Raw genomic sequence first — 18795 nt, 5'->3', positions numbered from 1 at the left:
TGTAACAACTGTCAGTTATCCATACAGTCTAACAGTTTACAAACATAAAATTCACATTTGAAGCTTTAAGCTGGGGATCTTTTATTTTATCACAAGAGATTTTTAATCTTTTGTCTGACATTCCCACCTCAAGCAGCACATTAACAAGAAAATAAAACTTCATAGGAGAACAATATGGCTTTTGGACACACACACACACACACACACACACACACACACACACACACACACACACACACACACCAAAAATTTTAGGATGTAAATAACATAAAACAAAATAAATAAAACAAAATATATAAAAACACACACAAACACCTATCAAAGGCCTGAATAACCACCTTTTTCAGTGCAGACCACTGAAAAATACGCAGGAAGAGTCAGTGAGGTTCTGGAAGGTACCAAAAGAATATGGAGCCATGTCAACTCCAGTGCCACGGCAAGTTGCACTAGATTTCTCGGTTGAGGATACATGGTGTGCATCAAGGTGGTCCCAAAGATTCTCAACTGGGTTTAAATTCAGGGAGTTTCTTGGCCAGGGGAGTATGATAAACTCATCCTCGTGCTCTACAAACCACACACCTCCGCTGCAAGCTGAGTGACATATTGCATTGTCCTGCTGGTAGATGCCATCATGCCAAGGAAGAAACAAAGAAACAATTGCAGATTGGGGTGGACATTGTTCCTCATGATAGATACATGCTTTTGTATTGATCCATTTTGCTTTCCAGAATGACGAGATCACCCAGAAAATGCCACAAAAACACCCTCCTAGACCATAACCCTTCCGACAATTGTTGCACGGTGTTTGCTTTCAGACATTTCATGACACACATGCCAATGGTCATCTGTCTGATGGAATGTAAAACGCAATTCTCTGAAAAGGCCATCTGTTGCCACTCAATGGACATCCAATTGCTGTTCTGGTGTGCAAATTCCAGCCTTTGTCGTTGCTAAACAGCAGTCAGCATGGGTGCATGCCTGCTGCAGAGGCCCATATGTAGCAACATTCACTGAGGAGACATTGTTGGTAGCCCCTTGATTCATATGGTTGGTCAGTTGCTCACAGTTGCATGTCTATTTGCCCGTACACATCTCCACAGTCATCATTCAACCCTGTTATCTAAGTAAGGCCCATGGTACAGTACAGTTGCCTCAGTGGCAGTTTTGGATAGTGCCATTTTGCCGTGCACCATACACTTTAACCATAACGGCATGCAAACAGTTTACAAATTTAGCCACTTCATAAATGCTTGCACCTTTGGCCCAAAAGCCAAAGATCATACCCTCTTGGATGTCAGATAAATCACTCAGTTTCTGCATCATGACAATGACAGCATGTTTCTGTATCTCCCTGACATGCATTATATACCCTCCACAGCTACTGCTTCCACCTGTCATGTGTGAGTGGTTACTGCATGTTGGTGCCAAATATATGCAGTGGTCACATTAATGTGGCTGGGCTGTGTCTGCACATCATTTGTACTAAATTGCTGCGTTAACGCACTCTGATAATGATCTTACAATGTTATTTCATTGAATATAACTGATGAAGTGGAACTGACCTCAACCATGGCACTGTGAGTGTGCTTTGTGCTTCCATATAAATGTAGAACTGTAATATGGAAGTAATGAACACTTACGGTTTCGTGAAAGCAAATGTCATCAGTGGCAGTGTCCCCTCACTAAAGCAACTTTATTTCATACCCTATATGTGCATTGTAATGTAAATATATCCAAGATGTCCTAAATATGCAGCAATACACAATTCAAATTTAGACAGAATGAACAGTACAGAGTGCAAAGTTTTAAACTACCTGAATAACATGGTGCTTGGCTATCAAATTTTGCCCATTTTTATGAAGGAAATACATTTTGAAGTACCAACCTTATACTTTACCCTTATAATTGCAAACCTGTAAGCAGGAAAAATTAGTTTACCGAAGTTCTCCCAGTTTCATACATTTTGTTGAAATATGATACACTGTTTAAGAATTTAGTGGCTAATTATCTGAAATTTTGTCATTTATGCATAATTTCACTAATAAATTTTACGCTTTCTAAATATTAAACAACATACAGCCAAAAATTTCATCATACGCATGATGTTCATATGGTCTGAGAAGTAATGTAGCTTTTTCTTTATGTGAGAACTAAATCAGACCTCATAGATGTTTTTGCACAATCAAAATGTGCTGCAATATCATTCATTTTGTAACTGTCATTACCTGAAAAATCTTATCACTTCAACTATGCTAAAATTATCATCTCAGTGGATGTGATGTTCACGTGTATGAAATCCATATGGAGTAGTAGTTACCTCAACATTTTTCACAAAATTCCATCATGTTTCACAAATTTCCTGAAATTTCACAATTGTTAAACTAAATGACAGAATTTTTCATAATTTCAGTCTGCTTCTTCACTAATTTCTTGAGTTTTTCTCAAGTGGCACAGTTTCACACAGACTAGGTATGAAACATTATAAGATATGTAAACTTCTGTTAGGCAGTGAATGAAAGTTTCTTTTATAGCCATCAGTAGTTCTAATTCAGGGTCTTAATTTCTGTAATTCAATTTTATAGACCACAAAATTAACTTGGAACATACATATAGCATGATGGAGTTAAAAATTGTTTAAAAAGTATGCACCAGATATTGATGTGACTTCAGTTGTTTTATGCATTCTAAATCATTGTCTGCAAAGTTGATGCTGGAAAATACTCCTCTAGTAAAATAAAAATTAAAAAGATATTATTACAGTGTGTTTCTTTCTAAACCCAAATCAGCTACATAGCAAAAATTGCTACTACAGTTCATACCCAAATGATGTATAAGAAGACCATCTTCATTCTTAATATTCGCTTATAAAGGTATCCTGCTCAAAAATTAAGGTAAAAATCTAGAAGAGGTCCAGTGGTGTACTCGTTTTGTGCAGCTATGTTGTCAGGGCTCACCATGAGGTGTCGTAGGAATGAAAGGGGATGTGCCAGCTGCTTGTCCTATGCAGAAAACGAGAGAGCATGTAATGTATTTGCAAGAAAGTGACTAATTATTACATTATCACATTAGTATACTACTGCCTTGAAAATTGTAATACATTAAAAAAAAGAGTAAAATATGTAAGTGAACTAACACTACAAACTTAATTGCTCCTTGTTTCACTCCCAGCAATTTAAACTGTACTATTATCTTGGAACCCAAGAACCTAGTAATTTGTGATATACCCATAAAACAGTAAAATATTTCTGACAATCAAGATTAAAAATTTAATTGCTTCTCCTTTCACTCCCAAAAATTTATGCTGTGGTATTGGATCCAGACCTAACCCCAACTATATAATTCAAGACATGTTTGAAAAAAGTCAAATATTTGTGATGACAAAGATTATTAAAATAACTGCAGTGTCTTTAACTTGCAGCAATTTCAGCTGTGCTATTACCTCTGAACCTAACTACAGCCTCATAATTTGTGACATGTTGGGCAAAAGCAGTAAAATATTTGTAACAATGAAAATTATTCTTCAAATAGTTGCATGTTCACTCACAGAAAATTAAGACGTGCTATTAGGTCCTAACCAAACCACAGCTCACAAATTCATAACATATTCAGAAAAAAGCAATATAATATTTCTGACAAGAAATATTATTAATGTCATTTTTGTGGCTCAAACTGTCATACACCAGCCTAACCTATACCTTGGTCTAAGCTACAGATCATTCTGTTACTGCAAGTATGGTTTTTAGCTTTAAGATTTGTTGCTTTTGTCAGCTCACAAATTAAGCTAAATCTCAGGTTAAGCTACAGATCAGTCTGTCATCACAAGCAGGGGTTTTAGCTTTCACATTTTTTGGTTTCGCCAACTCTCAACCAAACTCGCACATCCCAATCTAACCTAGACCTTTGGCTATGCTACAGACCTGCCTGTTATCACAAGTAAGTTTCTTAGGTTTCAGATTCGATGGATTCACCAATTCACAACCAAACTGTCACATCACAACCTAAACTAGACCTCAAGCTAAGTTACAGATTGTTCTGTCTGCACAAGCAAATTTAAAAGTTTTCAGTCAGTGCTTCACAGAATATGATAGCAATATTAAATAGAAACACTTCTTAATGTTCTGCAAGATTATATTTATTTGATCACCAGCAGACTTTCAGTTTCTTAGGACAGCATCAGGTGACGATGGCCTCAGAAGTGAAAATCTGGTTCGTGATCAAATATGTATAATCTTGCAGAATGTTAGGAAGTGTTTCCTATTTAAGAATGAAAGTAAAATTCGCCATCTGATCTGACTAAAAGGCCTAAAACAGTTTGGTCGTACATAAAGCCAGTAAGTGAATAAATTCATTTATTCACTGCCCTACTGATACCAAGACAAGAGATGTCAGGGAGAAGGCTGACATACTAAATTTGGTCACCCAAATGTGTTTCACTGCAAATGACTGTTATATGATTCCTCTTTTCAATCTTCTAACAAACACCAAAATGGCAGATATTCAGTGAAGTGACCGTGGAATACAAAATCAACTAAAATCATTCAGTAGTAGAAAGGTACACTAAGTAATGAAAAGTATTTGGACACACCCAAAACATATGTTTTTCATATTAGGTGCATTGTCATGCCACCTACTGCCAGGTACTCCATATCAGCGACCTCAGTGGTCATTAGACATCATGAGAGAGCAGAATGAGGCATTCCGCAGAACTCACGGACTTCAAACGTGGTCATGTGATTGGGTGTCACTTGCGTCATATGTCTGCATGCAAGATTTCCACACTCCTAAACTTGTCTGGATCCACGGTTTCTGATGTGATAGTGAAGTGGAAATGTGAAGGGACATGTACAGCACAAAAGCATACAGGCCGACCTCATCTGTTGACTGATAGAGACCGCCTACAGTTGAAGAGGGTCATAATGTGTAATAGGCAGACATCTATCCAGACCATCACACAGGAATTCCAAACTGCATCAGGATCCACTGCAAGTACTATGACAGTTAGGCATGAGGTGAGAAAACTTGGATTTCATGGTCGAGCTGCTGCTCATAAACCGCACATCACGCCGGTAAATGCCAAACGACACCTCACTTGGTGTAAGGAGCATAAACATTGGACAATTGAACAGTGGAAAAACGTTATATGAGTGACATATCGTGGTACACAATGTGGCAATCTGATGGCAGGGTGGGGGTATGGTGAATGCCCGGTGAATGTCATCTGTCAGCGTGTGTAGTGGCAACAGTAAAATTCGGAGGCAGTGGTGTTATAGTGTGGTCGTGTTTGTCATGGAGGGGGCTTGCACACCATGCTGTTTTACATGGCACTATCACAGCACAGGCCTACATTGATGTTTTAAGCATCTTCTTGCTTCCCACCATTGGAGAGAATTCAGGGATGGTGATTGCATCTTCCAATAAAATCGAGCATCTGTTCATAATGCACAGCCTGTGGGGGAGCGGTTACATGACAATAACATTGCTGTAATGAACTGGCCTGCACAGAGTCCTGACCTGAATCCTGTAGAAGACCTTTGTGATGTTTTGGAACTCCGACTTTGTGCCAGGCCTCACTGACCAACATCGATACCTCTCCTCAGTGCAGCACTCTGTGAAGAATGGGCTGCCATTCCCCAAGAAACCTTCCAGCACCTGATTGAACGTATGCCTGCAAGAGTGGAAGCTGTCATCATGGCCAAGGGTGGATCAATACCATACTGAATTCCAGCATTACCGATGGAGGGCGCCATGAACTTGTAAGTCATTTTCGGCCAGGTGTCTGAATATTTTTGATCACATCCGGACTGGATGAGATAGCTGTGAGATACTACAGGGATTATGTGAAAGGAATGTTACTGTTGAAATTGTAGGAGTATACATACAAAGAAGAGTCAAGCGACATATTGTGTATATCTCACAAAATGAGCACAGTGACAAAAACAGAGAAACTTGAGCTCATAGAGAGGTTGAGGTTTATCAGCAGTCATTCTTCCCATGTAGCATTTGTGAATGGAACAGGAAAGAGGGGAAATGATAGTGGCTGCAGAAGTACATTCCAGTAGTCTTAGTCAAGTTCATAGGTATCTCTATGGTTCCAAGTTTGCACCTTATCACATGATAAGCTATTAGTGAGGACAGCACAAGAAATATAGTGCTGGGTGTTGTGTTAAGCACCTACAGTTACCAGATGAATCACCACATGACACACCTGCATGCTATAGCGAATGCATTATTGTGGTTACCCATGGAGCCTGATTCCAGATTTGAAAAGGCTGCTGATGCACATTTCCACATTGATATATCCATCCGATGAGTCAATGTGCTCTCTCCTGATACAACATTGTAACTCACAGAAACCATTAATAGAAATACGTATTGGAGTTATTTCAGTACTTATGTTAGCAAAACGTGATACAACATCTCACCTCTGACAAGCTGCCTGGTGGCTTCTATCTTGGATTCTTCGGCTGACATTCATCTGATGATTTTACTGATGTTTTGGCAGCACGAGTGGCTGGCATTGTCAAAGCTTCACCCTCCATTCCTGAGTGTGAAACTACCATTTCTACATGTGCTAGTCACAAGGGATGGTGAAAACCTGGGACACGGTGTGAATCAAAAACCGATACACATTGACCGATACCTGCACAAACTATTGAACCGCCAACTGAGCCAGAAAAGAGGCATGATTAATACACTTGTAACACGAGCGGGACAAATATGTGAGCCGCAGCACCTCAGACATGAAATTCAACACCTGGAAAGTGTTCTGAGGAGCAATGGGTACTCCACAAATTACACTACTGGCCATTAAAATTGCTACACCATAAAGGTGACGTGCTACAGATGTCAAATTTAACCGACAGGAAGAAGATGCTGTGATATGCAAATGATTAGCTTTTCAGAGCATTCACACAAGGTTGGCGTCGTTGACGACACCTACAATGTGCTGACATGAGGAAAGTTTCCAACCAATTTTTCTTACACAAACAGCAGTTGACCGGCGTTGCCTGGTGAAACGTTGTTGTGATGCCTCGTGTAAGGAGGAGAAATGCGTACCATCATGTTTCCGACTTTGATAAAGGTCAGATTGTAGCCTATCGCGATTGCGGTTTATCGTATCGCAACATTGCTGCTTGCGTTGGTTGAGGTCCAATGACCGTTAGCAGAATATGGAATCGGTGGGTTCACGAGGGTAATACGGAAAGCCGCGCTGGATCCCAGCGGCCCGTGCCACAAGCAGTCGAGATGACAGGCACCTTATCCGCATGGCTGTAACAGATCGTACAGCCACGTCTCGAGCCCTGAGTCAACAGATGGTGATGTTTGCAAGACAACAACCATCTGCATGAACAGTTCAATGATGTTTGCAGCAGCATGGACTATCACCTCAGAGACCGTGGCTGCGGTTATCCTTGACGCTGCATCACAGACAGGTCCACCTGCCGTGGTGTACTCAATGATGAACCTGGGTGCACGAATGGCAAAACGTCATGTTTTCAGATGAATCCAGGTTCTGTTTACAGCATCATGATGGTCGCATCCGTGTTTGGCGACATCGCGGTGAACGCACATTGGAAGCATGTATTTGTCATCACCATACTGGCGTATCACCCGGCATGATGGTTTGGGGTGCCATTGGTTACACGTCTCGGTCACCTCTCGTTCGCATTGACGGCACTTTGAACAGTGGACGTTACATTTCAAATGTGTTATGACCCATGGCTCTACCCTTCATTCGATCCCTGCAAAATCCTACATTTCAGCAGGATAATGCATGACCGCATGTTGCAGGTCCTGTGCGGGCCTTTCTGGATACAGAAAATGTTCGACTGCTGCCCTGGCCAGCACATTCTCCAGATATCTCACCATTTGAAAATGTCTGGTCAATGGTGGCCGAGCAACTGACTCGTCACAATACACCAGTCACTACTCTTGATGAACTGTGGTATCATGTTGAAGCTGCATGGGCAGCTGTACCTGTACACGCCATCCAAGCTCTGTTTGACTCAATGCCCAGGCATATCAAGGCTGTTATTACGGCCAGAGGTGGTTGTTCTGGGTACTGATTTCTCAGGATCTATGCATCCATATTGCATGAAAATGTAATCACATGTCAGTTCTAGTATCATATATTTGTCCAATGAATACCCATTTATCATCTGCATTTCTTCTTGGTGTAGCAATTTTAATGGCCAGTAGTGTACATTAGAAGTGTCACAGAGGCAAACACTCGGTGAGGTGAAAAATCAGAAAAATAAATAACGGGTACAGCCTTTCTGCCATACATTCGCAGAGTGATGGAAAGAATCGGCCGTATTTTCCACAAACACAACATAAAGATGATTTTCAAACCGACAGGGAAGATCAAAGAGTGTCTTAGATCAGCAAAGGAGAAAAGGGACCCACTTGCAATGTCAGGAATACAACACATACCGCGCACATGCGGAAAAGTTTATGTCGGAATGACTGGACAGTCAGTCAACACCAGGATCAAACAACATAAACAACATTGCAAGTTGGAGCAGGTGGAGATATCGACTGTGGCAGAGCACGTACTGTGCGAGACCGACCACGTAGTAAAATTCGCGGCTGTAGAGAAGCACTATCATACTCACTTGTTCAGAGAAGCTATACAAATACAAAAACATGGCAATAGCTTCAACAAGAAGGAAGAACGCCTTAAGGTAAATGAATTCTGGGTTCCAGTGCTGCAGCAAATGACTGTCACAGGTAGCAAGAGGAGAACCACACTGGAAATGACTGCGGAGAAGCCCTCAGACATCGGTGCGCCAGGTACATATAGTCTGTGACTGTGAGCTTGGCTCCAGTTCACCACCAGCAAGGGAGGGTGACAATGCCAGTCGCTTGTGATGGAGAAACGTCGGTAAAACCGTCAGAGGAATGTCGGCCAAAGAACCCGAGACAGAAGCCAATAGCCAGTTTGTCAACGAGTGGCCATGAAAGCCTCAACGATCTTGTATCTCACCTCTGCATTTTACCATCGGGCCTATAATGCAAAGACAGAGAGAGCCTTTAAATCTCAGATGTCCAAGTCTGTGGCGGATATCCATATAGATGTGACTAACCATGTTTTAAGCACTTAGAGATTAACACACAATGATAGAAGAAATCTGCTAAGACTGCCAGCCTCATACCATCTTTTATTTCTTCTTCTTGTAACGCCAAGGTACTAGGAAGATGCAGCAGCTGCCACATCTGGATCTCCGGCAGTACACTGCAGGTGCCCTCATCTGGCCCATTTGTACAGCCACCACTCTGCCTGGATTCTGCCAGTAGTTCACATATACAAAGGCTACAATAGGTGTATTATTGCACCTGAAAAAGGGGCTGTCAATTGCTATCATAACCAGCTGCACCCCAGGCAGGGTCCTCCCCAGGAAGAGCAGCTTCGACCTGACTTCCTGCTCTGCAGCTCCGTGCCACACACAGATCGTGCTAGAGTTGTTCAATTAGTTATACTTTGTAACAGGAAGCTTCTCCTAGAGATTCTCTAATGTCATGGTAAGCTTTTCATTAAATATATTACACTGCAGCTCTGGAATCCATGGCACAATTTCTAAATAGCATTATAAATCAGTATAAATCATCACATACTCCTCAAGAAATATGAATTAACAGTGTTGTGCACGTTGAGTGTGCTGTGTCTAAAAGTAAATGTACGGGCAGTAATAACTGTGCCTGGTGAAATTGTTAAGGAAAGGCAGAAAATGGCTTTGCTGTGATATTTGAAAGAATGGAAAGGATGAGAAGATGATAGAGGAAGAGGTCATAGTATGTGTAGTTGTATAAGTAGAAGACATAGTACTGTTATCATTGTAGTTATTGAATAATTTGCATACAAAACAATTTTTTCTTTTACTTTTATATCCAATGGAAACTGTTACTCTGATGAATACTGTGACAAGGTGAAAATATTTAAGGTGTTAATTCAAATAAATCAAGGCCATTGTTGCAGTGACACATTTTTGCTAGTTACCCTGTGCAACTTCATGAAAAATAACCTCAGAATATAAACATTTCACTTAGCACAATTTTCCTGATTTCACAGGACCATTTTAAAAATAAATGGAGATCAGCAGCGTACATCTAACAGTGAACTGACTGCTATTGTCTCTCTATCCCAGGGCCTGCCAAACGCTGCACAGTGTGCAGACGTGCGGAAGTGCTGCACATGTGCGCATGTGTGCGACAGCGAGCGACAGCAACATCTGTTATTAGACGTGTGTCCTACATGAACGGCGGCAGTTCCCCTTCCCTGTTTATGTGGTACAGGCAAGAGCGCAGCATACCCAGTCTCGTTTACCCCTGGTGACCGTAACCTTAACAGGGAAGTATTGAGAAATGGCAGGTAGTGTGAAAAAACGAAGGACGGGAGATCTATGTTCTCAGTAGTTTAAAAATGACTGGGAACTGCAATTCTTTTTTGTAGCCGTTGGTGAAAACTCACAGGCCAGCCGAAGTGGCCGTGCGGTTAAAGGTGCTGCAGTCTGGAACCGCAAGACCGCTACGGTCGCAGGTTCGAATCCTGCCACGGGCATGGATGTTTGTGATGTCCTTAGGTTCGTTAGGTTTAACTAGTTCTAAGTTCTAGGGGACTAATGACCTTAGCAGTTGAGTCCCATAGTGCTCAGAGCCATTTGAACCATTTTTTTTTTGAAAACTCACAGTGTTTCCTGTGCCACCGAATAATAGGCGGCCAGTGTAAGTTTTAAACTGAAAGACACTACAATTCATATCACAATGACGAGTGTAGTGTACTCAACAGTGAAGAACAGCAAGCAAAATTAAATGTCCTTAAGAAAATGGATGAGACACATCAACTTGATTTTACTGTACGTCAAAGTAACTGATACTTCTTAAAGTCTTACTTTCTTGTATTACATTTATGTCTATTTTACTGTACGCCGTACAATGTACCGTTTTCAATTTTACAGAATGACAACCACACTAAATCTTCAATGCGAGCAAGTTTTAAAATCGCATTAAGAATTGCACAATCTGGGAAACCCTTTTCCGAAGGGGTGTTTGTGAAAGGGTGTCTGACTGATGCTGCAGAACTTGCGTGTCCCACAAATGTTAGCAGGTTCCAAGAAGTCAGTGTATCCAAACAAACAGTGACAAGACGTATCAGTGCTATGGCCGGCGATGTGCACAGGCAGCTAATAAATAAGGCTAAAGACTTTGTTGCCTTCTCTGTTATGCTTGATGAAGCAACAGATGTTACAGACACAGCCCATGTTGTGATATACGTACGAGGTGTCGATAACGCACTTTGTGTAACAGAGGATGATTTGGACTTATTACCTTTTAAAGGGATTACTACAGGTGCAGACTTACTCCAAGCTGTCGAGCAAGTTATTGATGGTGTCGGTATGGACTGTAATCAGTTAGTCTCAGTGACCACAGATGGAGCACCATCAATGCAAGGCCATCAGAGAGGACTCATAGCATGGATGCGCAAAAAGCTAGGGTGCACAGACGAGACGTTGTATGGAATTCACTGCATTCTACATCGAGAGGCGCTTTGTGCAAAATCAGTAACGTTAGCAAACGTCATGCAAATTGTTGTGCGTACTGTAAACTATCGGAAGACACATGGACTAACGCATCGCCAGTTTCGGCGGTTCTTGGAGAAATTAGGAGCCAAGTACAGCGACATAACTTACTAGTGCTAGACTTCAAGAATACGTGTCAATAATTGTAAAAATTAAGGAACAATTTTGAGCACGATTTGCAGATGTTACGAGTTTGTCTCCTGTCATTCGCCTCTTTGCTCGACCATTCTCGTCATCAGTTGAAGATGCTCCGAATGATCTACAGATGGAACTGATCAACTTACAATGCAATACAAGACTGAAGGACAAGTTCTTTGCAGTGCGAAGTACAAAAGAATTCTATGAAAATTCTTCACAACAAGAATTTCCACGCCTGCACTGAGAAGCCGTGAGAGTTATGTCCATGTTCTGGTCGACATATGTTTGTAAAAGATTTTTCTCAGTGATGAAAATGAATAAATCAAGGTTTTGATCAAGCATAAGTGATGAAAATCTTTGCAACTGCTTGCGTTTGTCAATGAGCCGTGCCTTTGTGCCTGATATGAACTATATCATTTCTCATGACCAGTGATAAACATTTTTGGATTTATTCCTTTCATAATTAAAAATTATTGTTTACTAACTATGCAAAGAGCAAAAGATTTACTATTTGTACAGAAACCAGATGGCGGTCAGAGACAGCAAAGGACTTGGAAGAGCAGTTGAACGGAATGGACAGTGTCTTGAAAGTAGGATATAAGATGAACATCAAAAAAAGCAAAACGAGGATAATGGAATGTAGTCGAATGAAGTCAGGTGATGCTGAGGGAATTAGATTAGGAAATGAGACACTTAAAGTAGTAAAGGAGTTTTGCTATTTGGGGAGCAAAATAACTGATGATGGTCGAAGTAGAGAGGATATAAAATGTAGACTGGCAATAGCAAGGAAAGCGTTTCTGAAAAAGAGAAATTTGTTAACATTGAGTATAGATTTAAGTGTCAGGAAGTCGTTCCTGAAAGTATTTGTATGGAGTGTAGCCATGTATGGAAGTGAAAAATGGACGATAAATAGTTTGGACAAGAAGAGAATAAAAGCTTTCGAAATGTGGTGCTATAGAAGAATGCTGAAGATTAGATGGGTAGATCATGTAACTAATGAGGAGATATTGAATAGAATCAGGGAGAAGAGGAGCTTGTGGCACAACTTGACTAGAAGAAGGGATCGGTTGGTAGGACATGTTCTGAGGCATCAGGGGATGACAAGTTTAGCATTGGAGGGCAGTGTGGAGGGTAAAAATCGTAGAGGGAGACCAAGAGATGAATCCACTAAGCAGATACAAAAGGATGTAGGTTGCAGTAGGTACTGGAAGATGAAGAAGCTTGCACAGGATAGAGTAGCATGGAGGGCTGCATCAGACCAGTCTCAAGACTGAAGACCACAACAACAACAACAACAACAACAACAATTGTGCATTATTGCCTCATTCTGCTCCATGTTACATTATTATCAGGAAAATTGGTCATTAAACCGATTGTTCCAATGTATACTTACATTTAGGGTTTTTATACGTGTGAAGGGCTACGCTCAGTTGAAGTCGATAAAAAAAACATTCATCTAATTGTCGGTTATTATGCAGATTTCAGACGGAACTGATGAAAGATATAGCAATAATGGTATTGAAATAACAGGTGATCATCGAGAGGTCTGCAGTTATCATTCTGTTCAGAGGTCAGTGAGACAGAAATTATATGGGTGTAACTGAGGGCACCGAGAGTTAGTTATAGGAAATCTTGCATTAGTTTAATGTTATTTGAAATCATGAATAAGGTTTGTTGGAAGTCGCTACATGCTCTCTTTCTTAAATACTACAAAAAAAAAAAATTGCGTATTTACGTGTGCCGCCAGTCAAGCTGGCTTAATAAAAACCCACGGTTGTTAACTGTATTACTTGTCTTACTGGGTTAAACACTTAACATAAAAGTAGACGTCTCAATGAGTAGATGAGTAGACTGTGACAGTATTTTAAATGTTTAATACGCAAAATACCTTCCCATGGTTGGCTTGCAAGCTGTGGAAAGAGCACTAAGAATGCGCCGGTAAAGAGTATCCCAGCAAGTGGATAAAATGACATCTGTGCGTAGAAACATGCACTACATGAATGCTGATGGCTGTGGTGTGCACGCTGTGACCCGGAAGTTGCACATGTGCAGGAGCACCGCACGCATGCAGAATTTCTGGCCGGCCCTGCTCTATCCCAAGGGATAGAGAGACAGAGATATTAACCAGTCAAGATGAGTGCTTACCAAAGCTGTTGCAAACATGTGAATGTGTTTTGTGAACTTGCTACATCAACCAAAAGCACAGATATAGTTTACCAATTTTTACTGCTTGGCACAACTACCATCTACTCAGCCCCAAGAATTATAACAACAAGTAAAGTAAGGTATGAGCTTCAGTGTTAATTTCTGAGAACTATGGACTACTTCATGAATTTGATCTTTCCTGGGGAAAAAATTAAAATTGGAGAAAATAGTAACAAACCTCTGAAAAGGCACAGAAACAAATGTATCATAAATAACACCCTGTTGGGGATAAATACATCCATAAAATGAATTCTTTACAACATGCTAAGGAGAGATAACAGTACATCAACTATTGTTTTATAATACAGGTCACAATAGCTCAAAAATTTTTAAAACATGTGATTGTGTAGTCCAGAAAAGATGTCAATTTCATCCGTGTTCTCAGCAAACTTATTGGGGTCATTCACAGACGTCTGATCAGTGTCTGCCAGAAAGAATCAAGATAATCACCTACAATGGTTTCACAGACCTTACTCTTTACCATTCCCTACAGAGAAATTATAGGATCTACTGAAAACCATTATTGAACACTCAAAACTCTATATGCAATATGAAATAAAGTAATAACTGGCTCGTTGGATCACAATTCTTTTTTTTCCTTTTTTGTTCAGTAGCCCAGGGTTTGTTGACTTCCCACCACTGAAGCTGCTTCTTTGCATTCACTTGGTTTAACATGCTGAATGTCATAAGACTGCTGGCAACCACAGTAGAGCCATCTGGTAGTCAATGTGTTAAGAAAGATTTTGTGAAAGCAGTTCTATAATCAATGTTTTACTGAGGTTTATCACTCTGTTTCATTGATACTCGATACTACAAATACATATAAAACTGTCATGGCTGTTGTATTTTTATTATGCACAACAGTTTTTAATGCTCTCCTGTTTCTGCCTTTCTTTCTTTTTCCCATTTGGTCATCACCATACAGCCATCCATCACCTTGTCTCTGTTAGAGCATCTAGTTTTTGTTCCAATGTTGTGTTTAGTAGACCAAATAATCCCCTGAACTCTACATACTTTCATGGCACTAGTAACAGAAGCTCTAAATATCTCAGGCAGATTTGTAACTGTTGTGGCACCAATAGTTTCTTGAGCCAGTGAAGTCCAGCATGACAGTAGATGAAAACAATGGTTATAAACCTCCTAGTTGAAACTGTCCAAATGTACTTAGTTATTTGCATGTTCCATGGATCCTTATGATCTCTCACAATGCGGAAAAGTGATTTTTACAATTATAGTACATCTTAGTGCAAAAAATAACATTCTGATATGTTATGTGATTTCTTAAGTGTTTTCATTTTAATGCATACATGCCTATGTATACAGTTATTTATACATCTTTTTCAAAACATCACACAAGTGTATCGTTGACTAGTCCCTCTTTCTCTCCCCATTCAAATATACTTCTATGGAGTAGGAGAAATAGTGATGCAAACTAGCAGATATGATTTTACATTGTGTTTAAAGTTAATTTTATTACCAATTAAATTCTTGACATCAGTGGGTAGGTGGTCAAAGACTTTTATGACTGAATACCTCATTCCTTTCTGTGCCACACTCTGGCTGGGTGATGGTTAGTACAAATCATTTCTCCTTCTACAACTATTTTATGAATGTTACTGTTGTTTTCAGACTTTCATTGACTGCTGACAACAAACTTCATAAGAGAATAAATATATTGAGAGACTGTTGTCAGCGTGCCCAACTGTTTAAGGAGCTGCCTGCAACAAACACTTCCACCCCACCCCCCCACCCCCCCAACCACCCCTCCAATGATGAATTATCCCAGAATATGAGACCGTAAGACATTATTGAAAGAAAATAGAAAAAGTACGTCAACTCTTTGACACTTTTCATCTCAAAAAACTGATATTATCCCCAATACAAAAGTTGCAGAACTTTGGTTTTTATGATGATCTGTAACATACGACTTCCACTTCAGGTTCTTATCACTAAAAACACCTAAGAATTTAGAAATTCTGTTTCATTTATTGATTTTCCTCTTGAGCATTATTTCTCATTATGTAGTGAGGTCATGTTAAGTACTCCACCAGTACGTCATCTCATATATTCTAGAATGTAAACGTAGTTGCACTAGAGAGATTGCAGAAAACAAGTTCGATAAATGAGATGTTTATACCAATTGATATCTAATTATTAGACAACAAAGTCTTGAGGTTTATTCTTTCTTATATGATCAATGAGAATTATAGTGCCACTGTGTTCACATTACGTCATTCATCTGAATATATGATTAAGTCTAAAACCATTATTGTTGAAATTAACTGTTATATCTGAGAAAATATCATCAAGTGTATTTTTTTTCTTATCATTTCAACTACAAAGTGTGAGTTCAGCATTAGGACTTATATGTAAGTTTTCAGGAAATTATGCTGCATCTACAATTGTATCCACTTCTACAAATTTCAGCACACAAAGATATACTAGAGTAAATGATGAGAATGTGGGATTGAATTTGCAAGATACAATTTTCAGAGGTACTCAGCTTTGGGCTGAACAGTACAACAGATTCAGTAGTAGAGGAAATACTGGATGTAATCACTGTGAAATAATTAGTGATTAACAAAAAAATAATTTTATGGTGTAAAAAAAACATATTGCATATATGCCTATAAAAAATTAATGAGCAATGAATGATATGCAGTGGCAGTACTATAATTTGTTCTGAAACAAATTTAACAGGAAATATACTAGAAGCAAAAATCTTGATAACAAGAAAAGTAAAATGTCACTGAAATAATAAAAAACATTTGTTACTTTCGATTTCATTGGTCAGAAACTATAGAAAATGGTTGCTTATTTCAAGGAAAATCACTCTTGTTACATGACAAAATATTGTTTAAAGTTGACTTTTACTAAGCTTTCACAGTAAGGAGAGGAAAAAACCGAAACACCAAAATCATTGAAATGTCTATGTAATGAAGGGACCAGAAGGTTACTCAATAGTTGTTTCAAAGTCCGCAAAATGACAAAAAGAAATCAATGACTTCCAATCTGCAAATAATGTCAAGAAACAGGCGAATATGAGAGCTAAACTCTGTGCTTGCATGAGAATAAATACGCTACTTGGAGGGCAGGCAGCTGATGTCAAAAGACCTTTTTTATTGTTGCCTGGATCTTGACTTGAAAACCTCTATCACTCAGCAATTCAACATCCAGCTATATCATATATGCTTCGTATCATTGACTTCTCCTTTTTGACTTGCTGGTGGCTCCTGAAAATTTGACAAGAGAATGTTTCTCTTCATATACTAAATGAGAGAATTTTCTTCTTTCGTAAGCTACATATATCAACTTTTTACACTCAGGAAAGAAATTCAAACAATTCTGTGTCTGCTTGACAAGTGTATTCGCAATGATCAGAGCCACAGTTCGTACGGCCCTACAAACTCCAACCTCTTTTGTCCACGACTTTTTCATGCATTATCACAGCCATCTTCTTCCATGGAGGCTGGTGTAACTCTGAGGTGGAGATCCACTGTGCAGAGAAAACAGTAAGAACTAGAATTGTGGCCAAATGCAAGCTGCTGCCAGTGTCACCCCATCCAGTAACAACACCGTCTCCATTGCCATTCAATCAATGTGCACTTACAGAGAAACCCCACACTCAATACACATGTCCTGCTTCACGAATTACATTTAACAAATTTTCTGCCGTAGTTTGTGATCATCATTCATTGGCCCTAAATACCCTGTGCAACATGAATTTAACGAAGTGGTATGTTACACTATAGGCATTAGAGGAAATACAAAGACTACCTCTATTCATGGCCACGAAGTATACTACAATTTAACCAGGTTGGTGGTATCATTTCTAAGTATGACAATAAATGGTGACAGTACAATTATTTCTTTGTATTATATAAGAGTAAGGTGAATCATTGCTGACAAAACACTGAAATGCAGTTAAGCAGGACATACCATACATATTACTAGAGACCAGATTATATGCATCATAAAAACTTTAAAATATCCATGCAAATATGAATCAAAAATGCATGAAAAGTGTCAAAATATGCAAGATCAAATAATAAAAAAACATGGTAGTTACTGCATGCATTATATCTCAAAGTCAAACCAATGCATATCAGATATGAAGAAGAGTATTGGCCATGCGAAAAATTGGTACATTTAGAATGCTGATATCATTTTCTGAGTACTTTCTGGTATAGGTTAGGAAGAAGGCCTTTCTGGGGGCTATTTTCTACAAATTTGCAAAATGGAGACACGTACTGTGTTTCAAGAATTGTTCCTTCTTTGCTATTGTTGTCTGTAAGGAGCAGAAGCGATGCAAGTGACTTGCACCAAAACAATCAATATATACAGGACCAACTTCGAGATATATCGCACACAGGGAGCCACACTCAAAAATTCCACAATATTTTGCTAAAAAACGACAGACAATCATGAACTTTTCTGAACAGCATTAACTTTTAGTTAATACTATTTGAGCAAAGCATCATTTACAATTTATTTTACAATAAATGAAAAGCACATTAAATGTCTGAAGATGGCCTTGTAAGCCGAAAACCGGTTAACACAATAAAAGTAATATTGTAGAACAAAAGCAAACTCATGCTCTTCATTTATTATAATGTTGTTCTACCAAGAACTGACGGAAGATTCTGTTAACATTTATTTCACATTTTTCTACTATTGTAAACAAACAACCAAGTACTGTTCCAAATGCTCGGTAGTGTCTTTGATCACTCAAAACATTTGTATAAGTTCTATATCAACTGAGGTAACTGGGTAGTATTTAAATTTAGGTGCTATGTTGCCAATTATTGTTTCTGGTAAAACTTCACTTGTCCCATCACTAAAACTATCAATTTGGCACAAGGGTTTGAAGTCTGAG

The sequence above is a fragment of the Schistocerca piceifrons genome, chromosome X (assembly GCF_021461385.2).
Source record: "Schistocerca piceifrons isolate TAMUIC-IGC-003096 chromosome X, iqSchPice1.1, whole genome shotgun sequence".
NCBI lineage: Eukaryota > Metazoa > Arthropoda > Insecta > Orthoptera > Acrididae > Schistocerca > Schistocerca piceifrons.
This window is presented reverse-complemented; position numbering follows the sequence as displayed.